The sequence below is a fragment of the Cydia splendana genome, chromosome Z (genome assembly GCF_910591565.1).
Source record: "Cydia splendana chromosome Z, ilCydSple1.2, whole genome shotgun sequence".
NCBI classification, from domain to species: Eukaryota; Metazoa; Arthropoda; class Insecta; order Lepidoptera; family Tortricidae; genus Cydia; species Cydia splendana.
The window spans coordinates 6,786,595-6,805,685 of NC_085987.1; the positions used below are offsets into that span (position 1 = coordinate 6,786,595).

General features: G+C 36.7%; 1 protein-coding gene across 3 annotated transcripts in view; it reads left to right on the forward strand.

Annotated features, from left to right (window-relative positions):
• Positions 1-19,091, forward strand: part of LOC134804272 (GTPase-activating Rap/Ran-GAP domain-like protein 3) — a 155,423-nt gene that overhangs the window by 1,436 nt on the left and 134,896 nt on the right. The gene's annotated exons all lie outside the window — the stretch shown is intronic.

The window sequence follows — 19,091 nt, forward strand, 5'->3', positions numbered from 1 at the left end:
GCAATTACAATGGAAATACACTTCGACATACAATTCGATTAGGGGAAACTGTTTGAGAACTAGTTAATTAGCCATGGGAGCTCTGTCCCTGTCTCTTACTATGGGTACGAGAGTAACACGCATGGTTTTACAGCGGGTGTGTTGTACGAGTGCCCGCATGGTGTTTACTTGGATCGACCTCGAACGCGCATCACCAGGCGTTAATTGAAGGCTGAATGATTTATTTGCTACAATCCGCTGACAGAATATTATGCTATGCACTCTAAAATATTTATTTACAGTGAGCTGCAAAAGTGCATACCCACTTTATGAATTAATTCCTATCATATAGTGTGTATGCCACTTTTGCGGCTGTGTGTACATTAAGTTTAAATTATATTAACACTGTAATCGTTTTGCAAGTTTTACTCACATGTTTTAGTGACTATTATTTAATTATAAGTAGGCGTATTTTAAATTTAATAAGATGATAGTCTGTCAAACAACATTGTCAGTAGCCCTTTGCACCCACATTTTTTTTAATTTGCCGCTTTTTTTACTGACGGAAATGGCTTGACAGACTATAACACTGATTTGAGTTTGCAAATTGTAGCAACATGCTACGCAGGCTTTCTATGTCATAGGTTATATTAAGCAAGTTTGATTGCCTAGTTAAAAGTTTATAGTCGTGTAGTCTATTGTGGGAAATTGTAGTGTAATAAGGGATAAAGCATAAACTTAGGTATTACTCTATGGGATAAAGTAAATAGAGTCAGACCGAGGAAAATTTTGATAGCCCATGCAGTGCAAGTGCCATTTTAAACGTCAATCTTCTATGAAATTATGTTATGACGTATAAATAACACTTGCACTGCGTGGGCTATCAAAGTCGCTGCAGACTTTTCTTGGTCTAACTCTAGAGGGTTTTTATTATCCGTGTTTCCATTTTCCCAGCGCCCGTGTTGCACTCAATAACATTCATCGTATCGTCTTTATGAGGTTACAATTTACTGGCACTGATTGACTAGCACGTTATCTTTTCGCGGATTAGCAAAGTAATTTTTTCGTTTTAATTAATATCGATTTCCGCAAAGTAACGCCTGATTCTATTCACTACTATAAACAGGCCCGCGATGTAAGCGCCTTGATTCCGCCGGAGGGGGGGGGGGGGTCACGGCTAGTTAGCATATATATTTGCAGTTCGAAGCCAAATAGGAGCGCCTTTACAGCCGCTTAAGGAACGGATAATCGCAACTTTAATTAGATATACATACGTATAAATACGATTCTATCACGTGAATTATAATACAAAGGGACACTAAATAACTTCGTACAAAAACAAACTGATAGGTATTTATAACAAATGAGGATAGATAATTTAGAATTTTCTTTCTTATAGCAAAGTAGCAAAACAACATTAAAATACCATAAACCATAAAGGAGAATATTTTAGATTAGTTATTGATTGTAGTTTTAATTTTTAACGACATTTTGCTGGATACGTGTAAGTAAACTTTCCAATAAAAATTGTCAGCGTATTTTGGCTACCTGTAAGTAGGGACATATTGAATGGCTTTCAGCGGTCACGCATAGTTTTACTCAGTGAGACGACTTCTACACGAACTACAGAAATACTCTTAATACAGTCCTGGCCATTGTAAGTAGTGAAGCCATATAAATTGTGGTATTGTCACAGTCTACATACATTATTCAACTATTTAACTCTGGTTAAATAGTTGAATAATTTACTGGTCTATCCCAGAATAATAAATTAATTCTTTGTAGTGAATTTCACCACTATTACCAGTATAGAAAACCTCGAGCACGCCTTCTATAAAAATCACTAAAGTGTCAGCAAATATTTACTAGTCTCTTGCTGACACGTTATAATCTGACTTTGAACCTTGTGCAAACTCGCGAAAGTACATTTTTGCCCTTTTTGTTTACAAATATCTCAGGGTGTAACTTTCCAGAGCCGTTGTAGGTACATCAGCTAAAATAAACTATACTGGAAAGAAATACGGTTTAATTTACAATGTTAGTAATTGACTTCGAGCCTAGATTAAGGAAGTGATTCGCAAAGTGTTTTTCTCAGCGCTCTTTACATAGCTAGGATAGGTTTTCCTGTAAAATAATTTTACTTACTAATTAAATTAGTCATCAGGATCATCAGGCCAACTTGGAAATTAACGTAGCAAAGTAGGTCGTAGATATCGTTCTAAAAATATCATCATTCATCATATTATATTGACGATTTACAATATCTACAAGTAACGGGTCGTCACAACGTATGCGAAGTTTTATTTTCGAAAACACAATAAAAATAAAGACAATAGCTATTCGTTTTTGAATTTTATAATGACTAACTATTAGGGCATTATATATTCGAATACACAATAATATACAGGATGTTTGGTACATCGTTTGCCAAATTAAAACGGCAGATAAATAGGTTGAGTTATTTGCTATCTACTCATGCCTAGAAAAAAAAACAACGGGTTGCACTCCGGGAGTGCCGACAGTAGTGAAAACTCAATGACTAGTCCAAAATGTCTGCAGCACTATATATAATTGACCCATCCTCCTTTCTATTGAAAATCTTTAGTTCCGAAATTGCTGGTCAGTGAGTTTGTTTAAAATTCGAAATTCAAATTTGTAGCATTAATTGTTTAAAATTCGAGTAGAAATTGTAAAGTTACCTTGCAGACCTCGCATCTAAATATATTTTGGTCATGATATTTTGAGTTTTATTCATCAGTACTAGAGTTCACTTTTATTAGCGATTTCATCAAGATGTAGCTTTATTGAATTATATTTGAGAGATATAAAGTTCGAATGTAACTGTGAGATCCTCGTATTTCAGCCCCTACAAGATTAGAACATTGACTTTATTGCTTAATATAAAAGTCCAGTTTTAAATAATTGACCTGATGAAAGAACTTTAACTCATAACGTATCACACGTTATGAGTTAAAGTTCTTTGGTGAATAAAAACGAAACAGCAGGCTCAGGCATACATTTTCGCCGCGCGATAGAAAGAGAGGAGAGACGCCTTACGCGTTACGCCTTACGCCTTACGCTGTCTCGAGTTTATCATTTTTTCCCCACCTCAAAAAGTGCACAGCGCCGCTAAAGAAGTTTTCACTTCAAAAATTGGCCATGGTTTTTTTTACTACTGCGCAAGTAAAAATTTGAAATGTACGAAAAACTGGCATAGATGAAAAAAAAACGTGTGCAAAATTAAAATTTTGTAGGCCTGGGAAGATAGCAAATGACTCAACCTATCTGCCGTTTTAATTTGGCAAACGATGTACCAAACACCCTGTATATACCTAAGTAATATAAAGTCTCCCACTTTTGTAGATATTTCGTAGCTGTCTTCTGACTGACTGACTTCTGACGTAGCATTATGCCTTAGTATAGACAACGTTTGGTAAATTTTCACAATCGTGTTTTACCATTAATTTTAATTATTTTGGGATATTAGCTTCTCGTGCATTAAAAACCATCCTTCACAATATTAATCCACTGGAAATTGTGCACAGATCTGCATATCTGAAATTGAGTGATGTTCGGAGAGTTGCATGTATTGGTAATAATGTAAGTATGTGATGGTGTTTTTTTTTTACTATTTTAGGCGCTCAAAGGTACTAAAAAATTCCAACCCCCCGATGAATGTCCGATTACTATAATGTTATTGGCTCTACAACTCGATGGTAGGTATTTGAGCAATTTTGAATTCGTTTTTATGTATTATGTATATAGCGATGGGTGACCAGTTCACACGAGAATAAAATCTAGACACGCGGTAGCGTGTCCAGCCAAGTTCAAAGAAAAAGGAACTGGCGACGCAGCAACCGTGTGTAATATTACACGAACCATTTCGAGCTACTTTTGACCCCTTCACAACTTGACCTACACAAATGAAATTTGGCATATGTATGGAAGCCCCTTAGCTTGACCAAAATACAAAATTTCATAAACGTAGCTCAAACAGTTATTGATAAATTAACGTTTAAAAACCGGCATTTTTGTGACTGACTGACATATAGATCAAAAACCTAACCCACTTCCAGATGACCTAGAAACTTGAAATTTGGCATCAAGGTAGACTATTAGGTGTATATAGAGGAAAAAATCTAAAAACTGGAAATTATTGATATTTCGATGGAAAAAAAAATATTAATACTTATAGACCAAAAAACTAACCCACTTCTAGATCACTTAGAAACTTGATATTTGGCATCAAGGTAGACTATTAGGTGTATATAGAGGGAAACATCTGAAAACTGGATATTATTGATATTTCGATAGAAAAAAATTAATTAATACTTATAGACCAAAAACCTAACCCACTTCTAGATCACTTAAAAACTAGATATTTGGCATCAAGGTAGACTATTAGGTGTATATAGAGGGAAAAATCTGAAAACTGGAAATTATTGATATTTCGATGGAAAAAAAAAACTTCTAGACCAAAGACCTAACCCACTTTTAGATCACTTAGAAACTTCATATTTGGCATCAAAGTAGACTATTTGGTGTATATAGAGGGAAAAATCTGAAAACTGGAAATTATTGATATTTCGATAGAAAAAAAATAATTAATACTCATAGACCAAAAACCTAACCCACTTCTAGATCACTTAGAAACTTGTTATTTGGCATCAAGGTAGAATATTAGGTGTATATAGTGGGAAAAATCTGAAAACTGGAAATTATTGATAATTCGATGGAAACAATTAATTAATACTTATAGACCAAAACCCTAACCCACTTCTAGATTACTTAGAAATTTGATATTTGGCATCAAGGTAGACTATTAGGTGTATATAGAGGGAAAAATCTGAATACTGAAACTTTTTGACAATTGACCGCCCGTTAGCGAGGGTCTCCTTTTCAGCTAAGGCAAACTGCTTTCATGATGAATACCTATTATAGTAATTTCTGTATAAAAAGTAAAGATATCCCAACAAAAACATAAATGTGAAATGAGAGCCAAGTTCAATATTAAGAATATGTATCGTTGTTGACTCGTCGACAAAAGAATTGAGATGTATATGGGTGCCACGTTCTGTGTTGTGTAAAAAATCCTGAAATTATAAAGGATTTGTCTTGGCTAGTTTTTACGTATAGGCTACTTTTATAAAATTTGGTTTGTTGCTAAAAACCAACATAAATGGAACATAAATGTGAAATGAGAGCCAAGTTCAATATTAAGAATATGTGTCGTTGTTGACTCGTCGACAAAAGAATTGAGATGTATATGGGTGCCACGTTCTGTGTTGTGTAAAAAATCCTGAAATTATAAAGGATTTGTCTTGGCTAGTTTTTACGTATAGGCTACTTTTCTAAAATTTGGTTTGTTGCTAAAAACTAGCCAAGTCAAATCCTTTATAATTTCAGGATTTTCTACACAACACAGAACTTGGCATCCATATAGATTTCAATTCTTTTGTCGACGAGTCAACAACGACACATATTCTTAATATTGAACTTGGCTCTCATTTCACATTTATGTTTTTGTTGGGATAAAATTAACTATTACCATTCAATTAATTAATTAAAGAGATAAGACTTTAAAGTTGTCCAAAGTGCAAACAGTCAGAAGCAAGTTACGTGAAATTCAAGAAAGGGGGAGTTGTGTTATAGCATTTGCTTTTAATGTTGGATATGTTCTATACTCTGTATGTTTAGGGATTTAAATAAAAGTAAACAAATAATTTGTACATTTTCGGGTAGTTAATAATATTTATTGGTTAACCAACCAAATACAAAACCGCCTGGATTTGTCACTGAACGACCTGACTTTAACCTACATTATTTGATCGTGTAATATTTTTATCTACCCTCAATTGGCTTAGTAAGGAGCCATTTGAGGGTAGATTTTGTTTACTTTTATTTAAATACCTAAAGAGACTATAGTCAGTTTGTAATTATGTATTCTTTGGTAAACGAAATAAAAAATTCTCATTACTTTAAGCCACTTAAGCCAATCAGTTAGAGAACCAGATAAAATAAGAAGGTACCCCACCTTAGGCTAGATAGGTCTATAAACTTAAGGTTTAATGCACATTAAAACTGATCCTATTATATTTTAAGGCATCGACCTATTTACTTATAGGTACCTACATTCTTGTCATCGGTTATCTCTTCTTAAATTAAGCTCAGTATTCCCGCGTTAGCCGCTTACGTATTACGCTCAAGTGACTCAAGTTACGTAAGATGATATTAGCTATAAGTAGAAATGATTTCAGTTGCACTGCACAAATATCTCCCTATATATACTCTCCCGGCCGATTTCGACCACGGCGACTGTTTCAACTCCGCTGCTGAAGACGTTCGTGTGCCCTCGTGTGGCTCGCGTAGCCCTAACTATCTCCACAACGACCGATCGACGATCGCCCTCTGACCTCGTCCAACGATTCCGTGTTCACTTGCCCGTTTGTTTCGTCGGATAGTTACACAAATCTCTGTTTTGACATTTTGCTGGGACATCAGTTATCCGCAACCACGGCCAATGCATCAGTTGCTCCAATAAAAATATATACAGTTGAAGTTAGAAGTTCCTCCCACCAATATTGTTTTAAGTAAAGTAACATTCGACTTTTAAAAACTCACGAGCACTAAGTATCTAGGCCAGCCAAACGTGTACATTTAAGTGCACTGAAATTGTCAGTTCTATTTCCTCTTAAGTCGAGTTGACATCGTCACCCTTTTACAGCACTCGTTATAGTAAAAGCACCATCGCTGAACGATGCGGCAACGGCTATAAAGTTGACTTGAGTGAGAAACGCAATATGCTTCACTTATCTTTTTAAAAGTGAACCAATTCTTGAAATCGGCAATTTTATAGTTTTTAAACGATAACCAATAAGATAGTAGAGTCATACACCCGGAACCCCTCTAAATAACTGACCATGAGTACCGTAAAATGGGGTGGGTAGGGATTGCGAGGGCAGTTGGGTTATGAATGGGGTGAGTAGGGATGGTAGGGGGATGAGATGGTATTTTTAGACCAGAGTTGTCACATTGTTACTTTATTCTCTTGAGAAATCTAGCTCTTGTAATATTGTGTCAATTCTAGTCACCGTCCCATCTTGATCAGTTCCTGTCCCCCCTAACCCCGACTACGGGGTGAGCTGGAACTACCTACTATTTTGTGTTTATCGTTGAATCTATGAAATGAAACGACAGATTATCATTGAAAAACTAATATTCATACTACAGGAACACTTTTTAAGTATATAAATCAACGTGCCACATATAAAAATAAACTTTTACTGAGGTTTAAACTTCGGATTTGTCCCAACTCACCCCATTTTGCGGTACTACAGGTTTTTGCTATATTAATTAAGTAAATTTGGATTTTATGCATATAAACGGCGCGTCGAAACCTTTATAAAAGATTAAACGATCATAAAAGCAAACCAGAAAAAGTGACTGTACGATTCGGAGGATTCAACCATCTCACTCGTACTGGCATATTATTGCGAGCGACATGTATAAGAAGTAAAATACGTGTAGTCTGTATCTTTAAGTATTTAAATAAAAGTAAACAAAATCTACACTGAAATGGCTCCTAAAGCCAGTTGAGGGTAGATGAAAACGTTACATGATCAAATAATGTAGGTTAAAGTCAGGTCGTTCAGTGACAGATCTAGGCGGTTTTGTATTTGGTTGGTTAACCAATAAATGTAAAACTACCCGAAAATATACAAATTATTTGTTTACTTTTATTTAAATACCTAAAGATACCGAGTATAGACGTTAGTGTATGTCAGTATTGACATTGTCAGTGACTCGTGGTACGGGTATAGAATCTGACCCGGTAGCCTAGGTCGGAAAAAAATAACTTATTGATTCGAGCAGTCTTCCAACAGATTTGTTAGACAATTTTCACAAAAGCATATTTCCCGAGTAGCGAATTTTCACATCGCATTTTATCACGATCGCAAATTTCATTAATCGTCTTTTTAAATGCAGTGATTTTTCATGTAGCGTTTTTCAATGCTCGTATATTTTACCAGTTGATCTTTATATCACAAGCAAATATTTCCAATAGGTACCTTTTTTTTTCGAAACTTTAATGCCATACTGATTTTTTTAGTATTCGCGTTAATTTTTATTTGTATAATTGGCGGTTCTAAGCATTAGCACTTTGGCCTCAGAAATGCGTGGTTAAAATATTTCAGGTTATTAATAGCGCTGGCGGTAGACCGAGAAATTCAGTAAAATGCTGCAAATGATGTTAAAGGTATGAAAATCGGTACGATTGATCTTTAGAACATTAGAAACAATTTGACCCGAAGCACCAACAAATAATAAAAATACGAGAGGAGTTATGACGTCATCTTTTTTTTGTATGGAATTTAAAAAAAATAGTTTAGAAACCTATCGTGTGTGGTAATAAATGAAAGGGCGATATTGGTCTCTCACTTAAACTTGCAGTTGTAAACTTATATACAATGGTGCAAACTTGTATTTTACCGGCGAGTAGGTACAAGACTGAGACACGAGTAAGCGAAAGGAATCCAAACCACCTGCGAAAAGAATGTTTTGAAAATAGAATCCTGAGCGTAGTGAGTGTTTTAACACACGCGCGACGTAAAATAATTATGCAATGGAGTGTAGCAGATAACTTTGCTGGATCACACATACATACGCGAATTATGCGATATCCTATGTAGAACCGCCAATTATACAAATAAAAATTAACGCGAATACTAAAAAATTCAGTATGGCAATTAAAGTTTCGAAAAAAAAAGGTACTGGAAATATTTGCTTGTGATATAATGATTAACTGGTAAAATAACCGAGCATTGAAAAACGCTACATGAAAAATCGCTGCATTAAAAAAGACGATTAATGTGCGATCGTGATTAAATGCGATGTGAAAATTCGCTACTCGGAAAATATGCTTTTGTGAAAATTGTCTAACAAATCTTCCCTTCTGTTATCGTTATTGTTTTCTTTTCTTTAATAGCTAACTGATAAATCAAGATGAGAAGCTTTTGAATCTGATAATATATTACTACGGACTTTTCAGCCTTTGTATCGATTTTGTGCTCTTATAAAGATAAGGCCCCATTTATACAGATATGCTACGTGAAAGTTAAATACACTACCATGTTTCTAATGCACTGGGGAACACATCTACGCCAAAAAAAAAACGAAATCATTAAGAAAAACATGTGGTCAATATATGCACTCAGCCTGTTAGTGCACTTGAGTTTTCAGATGATCTGTTTCCAATACCCCTATTCATTGACATTGACATAACAAACATAAGGTGCTCTGTACAGACTGGCGTTTAATTGACTACATACGGTAAATCGAACATTATTGTGTATCTTGTAGTGGGTAGGATTAATATACGAATATCACTGAAAAAATTATAAGCTCTTGCAATTCACGATGGAGAGTGGATTTATCAAAATTAGACCTTGTCATCATACCAATAAGAGTCTCGCTACTCGCCATCGTGAATTGCAAGAGCTATAATTCAAATTATTAGATACAGCGACGTGTATATTTTTAATAGTATAATGGAAACAATGACGATAGCTTGCTTCCCTTGACAGGCATAGTGCATAAATTGACCACATACTATAGATTAATTAATTACACAAAAATTAAATACTGACCGAAAAAGTATGAACGAGGAAAGAAAGCCTGATATATTCGCTATATAATACCATTATAGTTAAATAATAAAGAGGATGTTCTTCTCCGTAAATGTTTATTAACTAAGTGGTTTCCAAATCGTCTCTGCCTTATAAAGGGTTAAATACTCTTATAAGCAGAATCGCTAATTGGTAGCCTGGTGCTAAGGCATAATTAATGAAACCTTCACCAAAGGTGCTAACTCAACCGATGACGGCGATGACGTAAAGTCTTAAAATAACCGACACCGCCGCAGTTCTAGTTATATATTCCCAACTACTGCAACTGCAATGCTTGCACAACCTATGTTTTTCCAAGAATCGACCTCGAATGCATTCCGTTTTTGCCATTTTGTCCCAAACCTAAAATGTCTAAGGTTTATTATACCTTGATGGACTTGGGGTCATTCAATGGTTTTATAGCGTGCCCGCATATGCGACATAATATAAACACGAACACATGATTGCTTAGACAACTAGCACAAATGAACATATTGTCCACACGGTTAACAAACAACTCATAAACCTTGTTGATTAACTATAAGTGTAGCCGTACTTATAGCTATGCAAGTTTGACATTGACTTATTCGCTAGCGTGTGCGTAACTTACTTTCAATGCATCTCGCTCGTACTCGCATATTAATGCGAGCGAAATATATCTTAGAAACTTAGAAAGTAAGTTACGCAGACTTTAGCAATTATGTCAGTTTGAAACTACTAAGGCAGTCGTGGCCCATATAACCATTCTAGTCGCAGAATCACAAAGTGGTAACTAAATGTCAGATGTGTCGTAACAGAGTCCACACAATGTGTCTAGAATTGTTTCGAAACAAAGTGTCGTCGCCGTGTCTACACTTTTCCGTAACAAGGTGTCGACACATTTGTGTGCACTTTGCGTGCGGTTTGCGACTAAATCTGACAGCAAATTTGTGACAGCAAATGTCAATATAAAATACCTCTTGAAAACCAAGGTTTGTCAAACTACTATTAGTGTCTCGTGTGCTCGTAATTCTAGTAAGTCATCATGGGCAATGCAAATGATAATAATCGACCGAAACCATATAAACACCCAACACCCGTCAACCTTTTACAGAAAAGTTTTTAAAGAAATTCAATAAGCTACTTAGGTCAGGCAACGAATGCTCCAAAAGTTGTAGAGGGAAATGCTCGGAACACAATTTTTGACTCCGTAACTCGGTTTGACAAGTTAGGAGGTGAACATATCAAAAGTCCCCGGCCGTAGCCCTTGAGCGGGGGGGAGAGAGGGGGCTTTGAAGGTCCCATTTTCCCGTTTTTCGATTATATCTCGGAAACTATGCATCTCAGCGACATGGCCACTTATACAAAATGAAAGTTAATTTAATTTGTTACAAGTTTATTCAATCAATATTTTCGATATGTTGAATAGTTTTTGAGATATCCGCTCTTAAAAGTTTATTTAGGGCTCTCAATTTTATCTTGATATATCTATATCAGTGAAGGTGCTAGGCCGTGTTTGGTATCGTTTTCGTATAAATCTGGGGTGCTGAATCCATTTAAGATATCACATTGACACCATTCCACAAAATAAAAATAAATCTTTTTAGGGTTCCGGGTACCTCAAAAGGAAAAAACGGAACCCTTATAGGATCACTCGTGCGTCTGTATGTATGTCCGTCTGAATACACAAAATAGTTCTTTACCTATAGATGACAGGAAAACCTATTAGAAATGTGCAGTTAAGCGCGAGTCGGACTTAATGTACGGAACCCTTAATACGCGAGTCCCACTCGCACTTGGCCGGTTTTTTTGAAACTCTTCTTGACGCTTAACCGCTGAACCGATTTCGTTGAAATTTGGTATAGAAATAGTTTGCGTCCCGGAACAGGACATAGGATAGATCTTATAACCAAAATCATCTTTTGAAGGTGTGAAAAGTGGCGTGGAAATTTGTACGGGAAATCAATAACCGCTGAACCGATTTATATGAAATTTGGGATGGTCTACATCTTTGATTTATTTAAAAATGATGAAAAAACATGACTTCAAACCTAAACTTAAACAGTATTAACTTCAAGAAGTCAATTCTGAATTCCCCCCTACACCTCATTTCACACCTTTAAAGGATGATTTTTGAGATAACTTATTATATCCTGTCTCGGGACTCAAAATATATGTGTACCAAATTTAAATTAAAACTGTTCAGCAGTTTAAGCGTGAAGAGGAGTTTAAAAGAAAGTATTTTAATAAGTTTATATGTTTTTACTTCGGAATGGTGTCAATGTGATACCTTAACTAAATTTGGTACTGCGAATTTATACGAAAACGATACCAAACATGGCCTCGTAGCTTTACTGTTGTAGAAGTCAAAATAAAATTGAGAGCCCTAAATTCTTATTACTTGGCCAAACTTGTGTAGAAGGAAAAGGTAAAATAAAAGTCTTCGGCAGGAATATAAGACACAAATATATTTATTTTTTGCGTTACTATTTCATTCATCAAATATAAACATACCTTGATTATACTATTCTAGTGAGATCCTCATAGATAAACAAAAACATTTACTTAAAAAATTACAAGGTCGAAATGTCACGGAACTTGTGAGAGTAATATGTGAAAAATAAAAACTTTTATGACAAAAAAAATCTGGACACAATTTAAGAATCACCCAATTGCGTCGAGGAATCATCTGTATTTTTGCTTGTTTCATTACCTCCTCGCTTCTTTTTTGTCCTTTGTATTCTGTAGCAATTTGTTAGATCTGAAAATAAAGATAACTTGCGTCGTCACGGATGTCGATTTATAGGTTTTAGGGAGTGCAGAATTCGAAAACGATGATCATTTTATAATCCAAGATGGCGGCTACGTATTTTGTCATAAAAGTGGAATCCAAAATAGTTACCATTTTCGAAATCTGCGCCCCCTAAAACCTATAAAACGATATCCATGACGACTTTTATGACAAAGTGCATTGCCGCCATTATGAAATTGAAAATGTTATCTTTTTCGAAATCTGCGCCCCCTAAAACCTATAAAACGACATCCACGACGACTTTTATGACATAGTGCATGGCCGCCATCTTGGAATCCAAAATAGTTATCATTTTCGAAATCTGCGCCCCCTAAAACCTATAAAACGATATCCATGACGACTTTTATGACATTAGTGCATTGCCGCCATTTTTAAATTGAAAATGTTATCATTTTCGAAATCTGCGCCCCCCAAAACCTATAAAACGACACCCATGACGACTTTTATGACATAGTGCATGGCCGCCATTTTGGATTCCAAAATGGTCATCATTTTCGAAAGCGGGGCCCCCTAAAACCTATAAAACGACATACATGACGACTTTTATGACATAGTGCATGGCCGCCATCTTGGAATCCAAAGTGGTCATCATTTTCGAAATCTGCGCCCCCTAAAACCTATAAAACGACACCCATGACGACTTTTATGACATAGTGCATGGCCGCCATTTTGGAATCCAAAATGGTTATCATTTTCTAAATCTGCGCCCCCCAAAACCAATAAAACGACACCCATGACGACTTTTATGACATAGTGCATGGCCGCCATTTTGGATTTCAAAATGGTCATCATTTTCTAAATCGGGGCCCCCTAAAACCTATAAAACGACATCCATGACGACTTTTATGACATAGTGCATGGCCGCCATCTTGGAATCCAAAATGGTCATCATTTTCGAAATCTGCGCCCCCTAAAACCTATAAAACGACACCCATGACGACTTTTATGGCATAGTGCATGGCCGCCATTTTGGATTCCAAAATGGTCATCATTTTCAAAATTGGGGCCCCCTAAAACGTATAAAACGACATCCATGACGACTTTTATGACACAGTGCATGGCCGCCATTTCGGATTCCAAAATGGTCATTATTTTCGAAATCGGCACTCCCTAAAACCTATATATCGACACCCATCTCGACTTTTATGACAAAGTGTTTTGCTACCATCTGCATGCAAGACATTTCTATTATTTTTACGTACAAAAATGGCCCCCTGTCAACTTTCAATCGAGATTTAATCGATAATTTATTCGATTAATATTCAGATTAATTCAATTTCAATCTATGTTAGGTTGACTAAACTAATCGCGATTAAAATTTGAGAATTAACTTTTTTTATTCCATTAATTAGTCGAATAAACAGTTAATCGATTAATGCCCATCTCTGACCACGGCATTTTTACACTTTGAGAATATCTGAAAACAAATCAACACAAGGAGCCATTTTGCAAATCCAGTAACATACCAGTAACTTTGTTATTACTTTTGACAGCGCGTGTCATGTGTCAACACAGAGTCGACACAAAGTCGAAACATTGCAACTACTTTGTGACTGCAATATTTCTCAGCCTTAAACCATATTTATACATCATAATTAACAAGTTTCGTAGTATGTAAAGCGTTATTTCTGTTATTTAAGTATAGTATACGCATCGAAGTACTAAAAATGCTTCAAATAATATAGTTATGAACACAGGCACTGAGAAGTAAACAATTTCATTTCCGGCTAAACTAAAACAATGTGGTGGCGCGTTGATTATATTACACTTAGTTTATCAAATCACTCGAGCAGTTTAATTCCCCATAATAATTAAGGTCCTATTGTAATATAAATGCAAACAATATATAATTACGTCTTGTAATCCGTTTTAGAGATGGCGTATTAATGTCACTTATTTTTATTTAAGTATTTTTCCATCTGACAGTTTCCATTTGACAGGAACAAAATGAACGAATGAACGAATGATTTTGGCATAAAGTAGTCGCAAACCCGAAACAATGTGTGCACACGGCGACCACACTTTATGTCACTTTGTGTCATATGTCGACCCTTCCCCATTTCTGGTAACTGTGTCGACACGGCGACGACTCTGCGACTGGAATTGTGACCGAAACAGACGGTGTCGACACAAGATGTGTCAACACCGCGTCGTAACGGCGACTGGAAATGGTTGTATGGGGGTAAGACTAAAGGTCTACCAATGATCGGTTAAGAGAGTTGCTGTTTTTAGTAGTACGCGTGCAGTATCCCTCAAACAGAATGCTCGTGTGAACGTTACTATATTTGTTAGCACGTATACTATACTATATTTGTTAGTACCTAGTCGTAATATCTGGGAGACCGAGCTTTGCTCGGAAAAAATATAACAACTCAAAAATGCGCGTTTTCCCAGAGATAAGAGCTAGCTAGATCAATTTATCGCCCCCGAAAACCCCCATATAGCAAATTACATCGAAATAGTTAGAGCCGTTTCCGAGATACCCGAAATAGATATATGTATAAATAAATAAACAAGGATTGCTCGTTTAAAGGTGATAGATAGATAGATTAGATAGATATATATTATTAAAACGGGATTCTGCAGAAAACCGTTCCCGCGAAAAAACTGGACCTCAGTGGGAAAGAGCTCTTAGTACAATAAACAACCGTTCACAAAGTTGTATCTTTTATGATAATCATGTGTGAGGTAGAATCCTAATAATTCTGAGTAGGTAATACTTAATAACGAAACGGAGAATAATCTATTAGCTATCTGTTTATACGGGACGATAAAGGACACGAATGAGCACTTTCTTAATGAAGTTCTCAAAAGTTTTATGTTCGACGAGGCGCTTCGCTACTTCATAGATTATGTGCGGAAAGAGTGGAGGTGTGAAATGTATGGGATCCAATACATTCTACGACTCTTCTCTTTCCGCACAGACTCTACTAACTTATCGGATTTAGTGTAGATGTACACGGATTTCACATTAACAAATCAACATTTTGCCAACTTGTATAAACACGTATTACTTAAGAGCGCTATTACATTTCGGCGTTGAGCGAGTTTAGGTATTTTACGCGCTGCGGCAGGCCGTGCGAGCTCAGTATGCCGATCCCTTCTACCACACTCGCACTACAATGATGGATTAAACATTCTTGATCCTTCGCGAAGCATATTGAAATCAACCATTACAACACTAACTGTGCTTAACTTTTAAAGTCCTAAAACTGTTATTTGGTAAGTACGAAAATACTAAATGCAGTGCAAATGTAAGTGTGTGCAGTGTTCATAAATTAATTTTTCATCTATTTTTGATGATTTTTGACCCCCCCCCCCCCGCCGCCCCCCCCCCCCCCCCCGCCCCTCAAATCATCCAAAAATCATGCTTCGGATGACTCTGTTTCCTCCTACGTCATACTACCATCATCCGATGTCCAGACCCCCCCCTCCTCCTTCCATTTGAAACGACGTAATTTATGAATAGCCCCATACTCGTACTTATGAAGGTATAAGTATTACTCGAAATAAATTATAGGTACTCGCTTATTTACATGTTTCGTCATAGCATTTGGTACCTATAGGTTGTAAAGTTTGTATCAACGAGGGTTTAAAAACGAACTAGTATTGAGGATCTGATGATAATGATGATGATTAAGGTGGTCACGGATACCAATCAACCATGTAGTAACATGATTAGGCTCGTTTGATTCGTCTCAACAAGATCTTTGACACTGAAGATACACAGGGTCTGATGATGGAGCTGGAAGGTGGCCACGGGTACCAGTCTATCATGTAACTAAACCACTTCGTGTTTGGGCTCGTTTGATTCGTCTCAACAAGATCTTTGACACTGAAGATACACAGGGTCTGATGATGGAGCTGGAAGGTGGCCACGGGTACCAGTCTATCGTGTAACTAAACAACTTCGTGTTTGGGCTCGTTTGATTCGTCTCAACAAGATCTTTGACACAAGACAGTACTCAGGGTCTGATGATGGAGCTGGAAGGTGGTCACCATTACCAATCAACCATGCAACTAAACCACATCGTGTTTAGGCTCGTTTGATTCGTCTCAACAAGATCTTTGACACTAGGTGATACACCAAACACGAAGCCCAAACACGATGCCCAAACACGAAGCCCAAACACGTAGCCCAAACACGAAGTGGTTCAGTTACGTGATAGACTGGTACCCGTCGCCACCTTCGAGCTCCATCATCAGACCCTGAGTAGTATCTTGTGTCAAAGATCTTGTTGCGACGAATCAAACGAGCCCAAACACGAAGTGGTTCAGTTACATGGTAGACTGGTACCCGTGGCCACAGTCCAGCTCCATCATCAGACTCTGAGTACTAACTTTTGTCAAAGATCTTGTTGCGACGAATCGAACGAGCCCAAGCACGAAGTGGTTTAGATGCATGGTTGATTGGTACCGGTGACCACTTTCCGGCTCCATCATCAGACCCTGAGTACTATCTTGTGTCAAAGATCTTGTTGAGACGAATCAAACGAGCCCAAACACGAAGTGGTTTAGTTGCATGGTTGATTGGTACCGGTGACCACATTCCGGCTCCATCATTAGACCTTGAGTACTATCTTGTGTCAAAGATCTTGTTGAGACAAATCAAACGAGCCCAAACACGAAGTGGTTTAGTTGCATGGTTGATTGGTACCGGTGACCACCTTCCGGGTCCATCATCAGACCCTGAGTACTATCTTGTGTCAAAGATCTTGTTGAGATCAATAAAACGAGCCTAAACACGAAGTGGTTTAGTTGCATGGTTGATTGGTACCGGTGACCACCTTCCGGCTCCATCATCAGACCCTGAGTACTATCTTGTGTCAAAGATCTTGTTGAGACGAATCAAACGAGCCCAAACACGAAGTGGTTTAGTTGCATGGTTGATTGGTACCGGTGACCACCTTCCGGATCCATCATCAGACCCTGAGTACTATCTTGTGTCAAAGATCTTGTTGAGATGAATAAAACGAGCCTAAACACGAAGTGGTTTAGTTGCATGGTTGATTGGTACCGGTGACCACCTTCCGGCTCCATCATCAGACCCTGAGTACTATCTTGTGTCAAAGATCTTGTTGAGACGAATCAAACGAGCCCAAACACGAAGTGGTTTAGTTGCATGGTTGATTGGTACCGGTGACCACCTTCCGGCTCCATCATCAGACCCTGAGTACTATCTTGAGTCAAAATTAATACATATAGAATGTCAGGTCGTTTCAAATATTTTTAATCCTGTCCGGTAGTTTATTAAACTGTACCATTATAAATTATAATACTATAAAAACAGTGCTAGGATCAAAGTCTCTCGTTGCGGTTTACACGCACACAGTATAGCGTTTTACACGCCGCACACAATGATAAAAAATCTCGTTGTCGCCGTTGAAAATGTGCGGAGCCGACCGACACACGTCCTGCCTCTACAAGCTCTGCCGCGGCACTGAGCTGGCGCAGCGCGCGTCATCGGTAATATAGAGTAGTTTTCAAAAAATTGCCAAAAAATTATAATAGAATTTCATAAACACTAATGTATACCAACAGTATAAGCAAACGTTGCAGATTGCTTGAGTATGAAAATGACTTCGATATTAAGTACATTTTCGTAGGAATTGACACTTGTTTCGGAGAGAAAATTGAGTTCGTTTTACTTTGATTTTCTCTTTCTCAAAGGTGTGTAGGAAAAATATCGTTTGATATGCCTAAAGTACAGGGTATTAGTAATACAAAATAGCCAGGTTTAGCAGAGTAAACTTCTCAACATTTCCAAATAAGAGCTTGCCATTCAGTGCTTCACGGGGTTTTTCGGAAACGACCATCAGAAAAAAAATCATTACTAATTTAATAAGTCCTTTTTCTAATATTTACAACGATATTTAAAAAGATAAGAAGACGCTTTTACTGGAACAAGTACTCATTGTTTCTAATAATGAGCACAAAGTCCTGAATTTCGTCGACTAGTATCATCAATTTTGCGTTATTTCGACTTTTCTTGTAAGAGCGCTCTTAAGTAAGTCCTGCAGACTGATACAATTTAAATGATGTTTTTTTAGTATAATTGAATTGAAATTGAAATGATTAGGTACATAATATCTACATGCTCTTATGTTTTGTTCAGCTACATAGATTTACCTTATGGTAGATATGTACAGGAAACTGCAGAAATAATTGACCCCCATGCAAACAAGTTTCTAAGCAGTACGTCTACCATCAGTTTTGACATTGACATATACGCTCACGTCTACGTAATTTACTTTCTATACATCTCGCTCGTACTCGCATATGCGAGCAATAGTGCAAGCGAGATGTACAGAAAGTAAATTACGTAGACGTGAGCGTTATGTCAATGTTAAAACTGATGGTAGAGGCTCAGGGGGCTCAGTTATCTCTGTATCTATGAGTGACTGTTAAAGGATTTTTCAAACTGGAAGGGTACGATGATAGATAATATGTCATCTACATTTTTACAATTTATGGCCATTTTTTATTTGTAGGTTATTTACGTTTTAGTGTAGTATGTTTAGTTATTAGTTTAATTTATTTTTGTTTGTCATTATTATTTAGTTTATATTTATTATATTTAAGTTTAGTTTTTAATTAGTTTTATGTTTACAGACAATAAAAATGTATGCCAAATGTCGCAAAATTGTATTGAATGG